Genomic DNA, 9,494 nt, shown 5'->3' on the forward strand with positions numbered 1-9,494 from the left:
TTGAGGAAGGGGGGTGAAAACTGTTGAAGAGTGAGGAAAGGGGGTGAACATTGTTGAAAGGTACGGAAGGTGGAGGAATACAGTTGGGGAGTGAGGAAGTGGGTTGAACACTGTTGATGAGTGAGGAAGGTGGGTGAACGCTGTTGATGAATGAGGAAGGTGGGTGAACACTGCTGTAGATTGAGCAAGGGGTTTGAAAATTGTGGAAGAGTGAGGAAGGGGGGTGAACACTGTTGTAGATTGAGGATGGGGTGTGAACACTCTTGAAGGTTAAGGAAGCAGGGTGAACACTGTTGAAGAGTGAGAAAGGGAGGGTGAACACTGTTGACAAGTGAGGAAGGGCGGTGAACACTGTTGAAGAATGCAGAAGGGGGCTGAACAATATTGAAGTTTGAGGAACCTGGGTGAACATTTTGAAGAGTGAGGCAGGGTGGTGAACACTGTTGAAGTGTGAGGAAGGGCGGATTAATACGGTTGAAGTGTGAAGGAAGGGTGTAAACATTGTAGAAGGTTGAGGAAGGGGGGTGAACACTGTTGAAGGATGAGGAAGGGGGGTGAACACTTGCAGAGTGAGGAAGAGGGGTGAACACTGCTATGGATAAGGAATGGGGGTGAACCCTGTTGAAGAGTGAGGAAGGGGGGTGAACCCTGTTGAAGAGTGAGGAAGGGGAGTGTACACTGTTGAAGAGTGAGGAAGGGGAGTGTACACTGTTGAAGTGTGTGTAAGGGGGTAAACACTGTTGAAGAGTGAGGAACACAGGTGAACACTATTGAAGGGTAAGGAAGGGGAGTGAACACTGTTGAAGTTTGAGGAAGGTGGGTGAACATCTTTGAAGAGTGATGAAGGGGGTGAACACTGTTGAAGGGTGAAGAAGGGGGTTGAACGTTTTTGAAGAGCGAGGAAGGGGGCTGAAAACAGTTAAAATGTGAGGAATGGGGGTGAACACTGTTGAAGGGTGAGGAAGGAGGTTGAACTCTGTTGATGCTGAAGGAAGGCGACTGAACCCTGTTGATGGGTGAGGAAGGGGAGTGAACACTGTTGAAGGGTGAGGAAGGTTGGTGAAAACTTTTCAAGGGTGATGAATGGGGGTGAACAGTGTTGAAGTGTAAGGAAGGGGGATAAACACCTTTGAAGAGTGAGGAAGGGGGGTGAACACTGTTGAAGGTTGAGGAAGGGTGGTGAACACTGTTGAAGGGTGAGGAATGGGGGTAAACACTGTTGAAGATTGTGCAAGGGGTTTGAACATTGTGGAAGAGTGAGGAAGGGGGGTGAACACTTTTGAAGAGTGAGGAAGGGGGGTGAACATTGTTGAAAGTTAAGGAAGGGGGAGGAACACTGTTGGAGAGTGAGGAAGTGGTTTCAACACTGTTGAAGAGTGAGGAAGCTGGGTGTACACTGTTGTAGATTGAGGATGGGGTGTGAAAACTCTTGAAGGTTAAGGAAGGGGGTGAACACTGTTGAAGAGTGAGAAAGGGAGGGTGAACATTGTTGAAAAGTGAGGAAGGGTGGTGAACAATGTTGAAGAATGCGGAAGGGGGCTGAACAATATTGAAGGTTGAGGAACGTGGGTGAACATTTTGAAGAGTGAGGCAGGGTGGTGACCACTGCTGAAGGGTGAGGAAGGGCGGGTTAATACGGTTGAAGTGTGAGGAAGGGTGTTAACATTATAGGAGGGTGAGGAAGGGGGGTGAACACTGTTGAAGGATGAGGAAGGGGGGTGAACACTGTTGAAGAGTGAGGAAGGGATGTGAACACTTTTAAAGAGTGAGGAAGGGGGCTGAACTCTGTTGCAGAGTGAGGAAGGGGGTGAACAATGTTGCAGAGTGAGGAAGGGGGGTGAACACTGTTGAAGAGTGAGGAAGGGATGTGAACACTTTTAAAGAGTGAGGAAGGGGGCTGAACTCTGTTGCAGAGTGAGGAAGGGGGTGAACACTGTTGAAGGGTAAGGAACGGGTGTGAACACTGTTGCAGAGTGAGGAAGGGGGGTGAACACTTTTGAAGTGTGAGGAAGTTGGGTGAACATCTTTGAAGAGTGATGAAGTGGGGTGAACACTGTTGAAGGGCAAGGAAGCGGGTTGAACATTTTTGAAGAGAGAGGAAGGGGGTTGAAAACCGTTGAAAGGTAAGGTGGAGGGGTGAACACGGTTGAAGAATGCGGAAAGCGGCTGAACACTGTTGAAGGGTGAGGAAGGGTGGTGAACACTGTTGAAGGGTGAGGAATAGGAGCGAACACTGTTGAAGTGTAAGGAAGGAGGGTGAACTCTGTTGAAGGTTAAGGAAGGGGACTGAACACTGTTGAAGAATGCAGAAGGGAGCTGAACAATATTGAAGTTTGAGGAAAGTGGGTGAACATTTTGAAGAGTGAGGCAGGGTGGTGAACACTGTTGAAGTGTGAGGAAGGGCGGGTTAATACGGTTGAAGTGTGAGGAAGCGTGTTAACATTGTAGAAGGTTGAGGAAGGGGGCTGAACACTATTGAAGGATGAGGAAGGGCGGTGAACACTGTTGAAGAGTGAAGAAGGGATGTGAACACTTTTGAAGGGTGAGGAAGGGGTGTGAACACTGTTGTAGAGTGAGGAAGGGGAGTGTACACTGTTGAAGTGTGTGTAAGGGGGTAAACACTGTTGAAGAGTGAGGAAGACAGTTGAATACTTTTGAAGGGTAAGGAAGGGGCATGAACACTGTTGAAGTGTGAGGAAGGTGAGTGAACATCTTTGAAGAGTGATGAAGGGGGTGAACACTGTTGAAGGGTGAAAAAGAGGGTTGAACGTTTTTGAAGAGAGAGGAAAGGGGATGAAAACAGTTAAACTTTGAGGAATGGGGTTGAACACTGTTGAAGTGTGAGGAATGGGAGCGAACACTGTTGAAGTGTAAGGAAGGAGGGTGAACTCTGTTGAAGGTGAAGAAGGGGACTGAACCCTGTTGAAGGGTGAGGAAGGGGAGTGAACACTGTTGAAGGGTGAGGAATGTTGGTGAACACTGTTGTAGGGTGATGATGGGGGTGAACAGTGTTGAAGTGTGAGGAAGGGGGATGAACACCTTTGAAGAGTGAGGAAGGGGGGTGAACACTGTTGAAGGTTGAGGAAGGGGAGTGAACACTGTTGAAGGGTGAGGAATGTTGGTGAACACTGTTGTAGGGTGATGATGGGGGTGAACAGTGTTGAAGTGTGAGGAAGGGGGATGAACACCTTTGAAGAGTGAGGAAGGGGGGTGAACACTGTTGAAGGTTGAGGAAGGGAGGTGAACACTGTTGAAGGGTGAGGAATGAGGGAGAATTGTGTTGAAGGGTGAAGATTGGGGGTGAACAATCTTGAAGGGTGAGTTACTGTTGAACACTGTTGAAGGGTGAAGAAGGGGGGTGAACACTGTTGGAGATTGAGGAAGGGGGGGTGAACATTTTTGAAAGGTAAGGAAGGGGGAGGAACACTGTTGGAGAGTGAAGAAGTGGTTTCAACACTTTTGAAGAGTGAGGAAGCTGGGTGTACACTGTTGTAGATTGAGGATGGGGTGTGACCACTCTTGAAGGTTAAGGAAGGGGGGTGAACACTGTTGAAGAGTGAGAAAGGGAGGGTGAACATTGTTGAAAAGTGAGGAAGATGGTGAACAATGTTGAAGAATGCGGAAGGGGGCTGAACAATATTGAAGGGTGAGTAACATGGGTGAACATTTTGATGAGTGAGGCAGGGTGGTGACCACTGTTGAAGGGTGAGGAAGGGCGCGTTAATATGGTTGAAGTGTGAGGAAGGGTGTTAACATTATAGAAGGATGAGGAAGGGGATGAACACTGTTGAAGGATGAGGAAGGGGGGTGAACACTGTTGAAGAGTGAAGAAGGTATGTAAACACTTTTGAAGAGTGAGGAAGGGGGCTGAACTCTGTTGCAGAGTGAGGAAGGGGGTGAACAATGTTGCAGAGTGAGGAAGGGGGGTGTACACTGTTGAAGAGTGAGGAAGGTGGGTGAACATCTTTAAAGAGTGATGAAGGGGGGTGAACACTGTTGAAGGGTGAGGAAGGGGGTTGAACATTTTTGAAGAGAGTGGAAGTGGGTTGAAAACTGTTGAAAGGTGAGGTAGACGGGTGAACATGGTTGAAGGATGCGGAAAGCGGCTGAACACTGTTGAAGGGTGAGGAAGGGTGGTGAACACTGTTGAAGGGTGAAGAATGGGAGCGAACACTGTTGAAGGGTAAGGAAGGAGGGTGAACTCTGTTGAAGGTTAAGGAAGGGGACTGAACACTGGTGAAGGGTGAGGAAGGGGGGTGAACACTTTTGAACAGTGAGGATGGGGGCTGAACTCTGTTGCAGAGTGAGGAAGGGGGTGAACACTGTTGAAGTGTGAGGAAGGTGGGTGAACATTTTTGAAGAGAGAGGAAGGGGTTTGAAAACTGTTGAAAGGTGAGGTAGAGGGGTGAACACGGTTGAAGGATGCGGAAATCGGCTGAACACTGTTGAAGGATCAGGACGGATGGGAGCACTGTTGAAGTGTAAGGAAGGTTGATGAATATTGTTGATGAGTGAGGAAGTCGGGTGAGAACTGTTATGGGTTGAGGAAGGGGGGTGAAAACTGTTGAAGAGTGAGGAAAGGGGGTGAACATTGTTGAAAGGTACGGAAGGTGGAGGAATACAGTTGGAGAGTGAGGAAGTGGGTTGAACACTGTTGATGAGTGAGGAAGGTGGGTGAACGCTGTTGATGAATGAGGAAGGTGGGTGAACACTGTTGTAGATTGAGCAAGGGGTTTGAAAATTGTGGAAGAGTGAGGAAGGGGGGTGAACACTGTTGTAGATTGAGGATGGGGTGTGAACACTCTTGAAGGTTAAGGAAGCAGGGTGAACACTGTTGAAGAGTGAGAAAGGGAGGGTGAACACTGTTGAAAAGTGAGGAAGGGTGGTGAACACTGTTGAAGAATACAGAAGGGGGCTGAACAATATTGAAGTTTGAGGAACGTGGGTGAACACTGTTGAAAAGTGAGGAAGGGTGGTGAACACTGTTGAAGAATGCAGAAGGGGGCTGAACAATATTGAAGTTTGAGGAAAGTGGGTGAACATTTTGAAGAGTGAGGCAGGGTGGTGAACACTGTTGAAGTGTGAGGAAGGGCGGATTAATACGGTTGAAGTGTGAGGAAGGGTGTTAACATTGTAGAAGGTTGAGGAAGGGGGGTGAACACTGTTGAAGGATGAGGAAGGGGGGTGAACACTTGCAGAGTGAGGAAGGGGGGTGAACACTGTTGAAGTGTGTGTAAGGGGGTAAACACTGTTGAAGAGTGAGGAAGGGGTGTGAACACTGTTGAAGAGTGAGGAAGGGGTGTGAACACTGTTGAAGAGTGAGGAAGGGGGGTGAACACTGTTGAAGAGTGAGGAAGGGGAGTGTACACTGTTGAAGAGTGAGGAAGGGGGGTGAACACTGTTGAAGAGTGAGGAAGGGGGGTGAACCCTGTTGAAGAGTGAGGAAGGGGGGTGAACCCTGTTGAAGAGTGAGGAAGGGGGGTGAACACTGTTGAAGAGTGAGGAAGGGGGGTGAACACTGTTGAAGAGTGAGGAAGGGGAGTGTACACTGTTGAAGAGTGAGGAAGGGGGGTGAACCCTGTTGAAGAGTGAGGAAGGGGGGTGAACACTGTTGAAGAGTGAGGAAGGGGAGTGTACACTGTTGAAGAGTGAGGAAGGGGAGTGTACACTGTTGAAGTGTGTGTAAGGGGGTAAACACTGTTGAAGAGTGAGGAAGACAGGTGAACACTATTGAAGGGTAAGGAAGGGGAGTGAACACTGTTGAAGTGTGAGGAAGGTGGGTGAACATCTTTGAAGAGTGATGAAGGGGGGTGAACACTGTTGAAGGGTGAAGAAGGGGGTGGAACGTTTTTGAAGAGAGAGGAAGGGGGCTGAAAACAGTTAAAATGTGAGGAATGGGGGTGAACACTGTTGAAGGGTGAGGAAGGAGGGTGAACTCTGTTGAAGGTGAAGAAATGCGACTGAACCCTGTTGAAGGGTGAGGAAGGGGAGTGAACACTGTAGAAGGGTGAGGAAGGTTGGTGAACACAGTTGAAGGGTGATGAATGGGGGTGAACAGTGTTGAAGTGCGAGGAAGGGGGATAAACACCTTTGAAGAGTGAGGAAGGGTTGTGAACACTGTTGAAGGTTGAGGAATGGGGGTGAATTGTGTTGAAGGGTGAAGATTGGGGGTGAACACTGTTGGAGGGTGAGGAACTGGGTGAACACTGTTGAAGGGTGAGGAAGGGGTGTGAGCACTGTTGAAGGGTGAGGAAGGTTGGTGAACACTGTTGAAGGGTGATGAATGGGGGTGAACAGTGTTGAAGTGTGAGGAAGGGGGATAAACACCTTTGAAGAGTGAGGAAGGGTTGTGAACACTGTTGAAGGTTAAGGAAGCAGGATGAACACTGTTGAAGAGTGAGAAAGGATTTTGAACATTGTTCAAGAGTGAGGAAGTTGGGTGAACATTTTTGAAGAGTGATGAAGGGGGGTGAACACTGTTGAAGTGTGAGGAAGGTGGGTGAACATTTTTGAAGAGAGAGGAAGGGGTTTGGAAACTGTTGCAAGGTGAGGTAGAGGGGTGAACACGGTGGAAGGATGCAGAAATCGGCTGAACACTGTTGAAGGATGAGGACGGATGGGAGCACTGTTGAAGTGTAAGGAAGGTGGATGAATATTGTTGATGAGTGAGGAAGTCGGGTGAGAACTGTTATAGGTTGAGGAAGGGGGGTGAAAACTGTTGAAGAGTGAGGAAAGGGGGTGAACATTGTTGAAAGGTACGGAAGGTGGAGGAATACAGTTGGAGAGTGAGGAAGTGGGTTGAACACTGTTGATGAGTGAGGAAGGTGGGTGAACGCTGTTGATGAATGAGGAAGGTGGGTGAACACTGTTGTAGATTGAGCAAGGGGTTTGAAAATTGTGGAAGAGTGAGGAAGGGGGGTGAACACTGTTGTAGATTGAGGATGGGGTGTGAACACTCTTGAAGGTTAAGGAAGCAGGGTGAACACTGTTGAAGAGTGAGAAAGGGAGGGTGAACACTGTTGAAAAGTGAGGAAGGGTGGTGAACACTGTTGAAGAATACAGAAGGGGGCTGAACAATATTGAAGTTTGAGGAACGTGGGTGAACACTGTTGAAAAGTGAGGAAGGGTGGTGAACACTGTTGAAGAATGCAGAAGGGGGCTGAACAATATTGAAGTTTGAGGAAAGTGGGTGAACATTTTGAAGAGTGAGGCAGGGTGGTGAACACTGTTGAAGTGTGAGGAAGGGCGGATTAATACGGTTGAAGTGTGAGGAAGGGTGTTAACATTGTAGAAGGTTGAGGAAGGGGGGTGAACACTGTTGAAGGATGAGGAAGGGGGGTGAACACTTGCAGAGTGAGGAAGGGGGGTGAACACTGTTGAAGTGTGTGTAAGGGGGTAAACACTGTTGAAGAGTGAGGAAGGGGTGTGAACACTGTTGAAGAGTGAGGAAGGGGTGTGAACACTGTTGAAGAGTGAGGAAGGGGGGTGAACACTGTTGAAGAGTGAGGAAGGGGAGTGTACACTGTTGAAGAGTGAGGAAGGGGGGTGAACACTGTTGAAGAGTGAGGAAGGGGGGTGAACCCTGTTGAAGAGTGAGGAAGGGGGGTGAACCCTGTTGAAGAGTGAGGAAGGGGGGTGAACACTGTTGAAGAGTGAGGAAGGGGGGTGAACACTGTTGAAGAGTGAGGAAGGGGAGTGTACACTGTTGAAGAGTGAGGAAGGGGGGTGAACCCTGTTGAAGAGTGAGGAAGGGGGGTGAACACTGTTGAAGAGTGAGGAAGGGGAGTGTACACTGTTGAAGAGTGAGGAAGGGGAGTGTACACTGTTGAAGTGTGTGTAAGGGGGTAAACACTGTTGAAGAGTGAGGAAGACAGGTGAACACTATTGAAGGGTAAGGAAGGGGAGTGAACACTGTTGAAGTGTGAGGAAGGTGGGTGAACATCTTTGAAGAGTGATGAAGGGGGGTGAACACTGTTGAAGGGTGAAGAAGGGGGTGGAACGTTTTTGAAGAGAGAGGAAGGGGGCTGAAAACAGTTAAAATGTGAGGAATGGGGGTGAACACTGTTGAAGGGTGAGGAAGGAGGGTGAACTCTGTTGAAGGTGAAGAAATGCGACTGAACCCTGTTGAAGGGTGAGGAAGGGGAGTGAACACTGTAGAAGGGTGAGGAAGGTTGGTGAACACAGTTGAAGGGTGATGAATGGGGGTGAACAGTGTTGAAGTGCGAGGAAGGGGGATAAACACCTTTGAAGAGTGAGGAAGGGTTGTGAACACTGTTGAAGGTTGAGGAATGGGGGTGAATTGTGTTGAAGGGTGAAGATTGGGGGTGAACACTGTTGGAGGGTGAGGAACTGGGTGAACACTGTTGAAGGGTGAGGAAGGGGTGTGAACACTGTTGAAGGGTGAGGAAGGTTGGTGAACACTGTTGAAGGGTGATGAATGGGGGTGAACAGTGTTGAAGTGTGAGGAAGGGGGATAAACACCTTTGAAGAGTGAGGAAGGGTTGTGAACACTGTTGAAGGTTGAGGAAGGGTGGTGAACACTGTTGAAGGGTGAGGAATGGGGGTGAATTGTGTTGAAGGGTGAAGATTGGGGGTGAACACTGTTGGAGGGTGAGGAACTGGTTGAACACTGTTGAAGGGTGAGGAAGGGGGGTGAACATCTTTAAAGAGTGATGAATGGGGGTGAACACTGTTGAAGGGTGTTGAAGGGGGTTGAAAATTTTTGAAGAGAGTGGAAGGGGGTTGAAAACTGTTGAAAGGTGAGGTAGAGAGGTGAACACGGTTGAAGGATGCGGAAAGCGGCTGAACACTGTTGAAGGGTGAGGAAGGGTGGTGAACACTGTTGAAGGGTGAGGAATGGGAGCGAACACTGTTGAAGTTTAAGGAAGGAGGGTGAACTCTGTTGAAGGTTAAGGAAGGGGACTGAACACTGTTGAACTGTGAGGAAGGGGGTTGAACACTTTTGAAGGTTAAGGAACGGGGTTGAACACTGTTGAAGGGTGAGGAAGGGGAGTGTACACTGTTGAAGTGTGAGGAAGGTGGGTGAACATCTTTGAAGAGTGATGAAGGGGGGTGAACACTGTTGAATGGTGATGAATGGGGGTGAACAGTGTTGAAGTGTGAGGAAGGGGGATAAACACCTTTGAAGAGTGAGGAAGGGGGGGTGAACACTCTTGAAGGTTGAGGAAGGGGGGTGAACACTGTTGAAAGGTGAGGAATGTGGGTGAATTGTGTTGAAGGGTGAAGATTGGGGGTGACAACTGTTGAAGTGTGAGGAACTGGGTGAACACTTTTGAAGGGTGAGGAAGTGGGGTGAACATTGTTGAAGATTGCGCAAGGGGTTTGAACATTGTGGAAGAGTGAGGAAGGGGGGTGAACACTTTTGAAGAGTGAGGAAGGGGGGTGAACACTGTTGAAGGGTGAGGAAGGGGGGTGAACACTGTTGAAGAGTGACGAAGCGTGGTTAACACTGTTGAAGGGTACGGAGGAGCTGT

The sequence above is a fragment of the Carcharodon carcharias genome, chromosome 17 (assembly GCF_017639515.1).
Source record: "Carcharodon carcharias isolate sCarCar2 chromosome 17, sCarCar2.pri, whole genome shotgun sequence".
NCBI lineage: Eukaryota > Metazoa > Chordata > Chondrichthyes > Lamniformes > Lamnidae > Carcharodon > Carcharodon carcharias.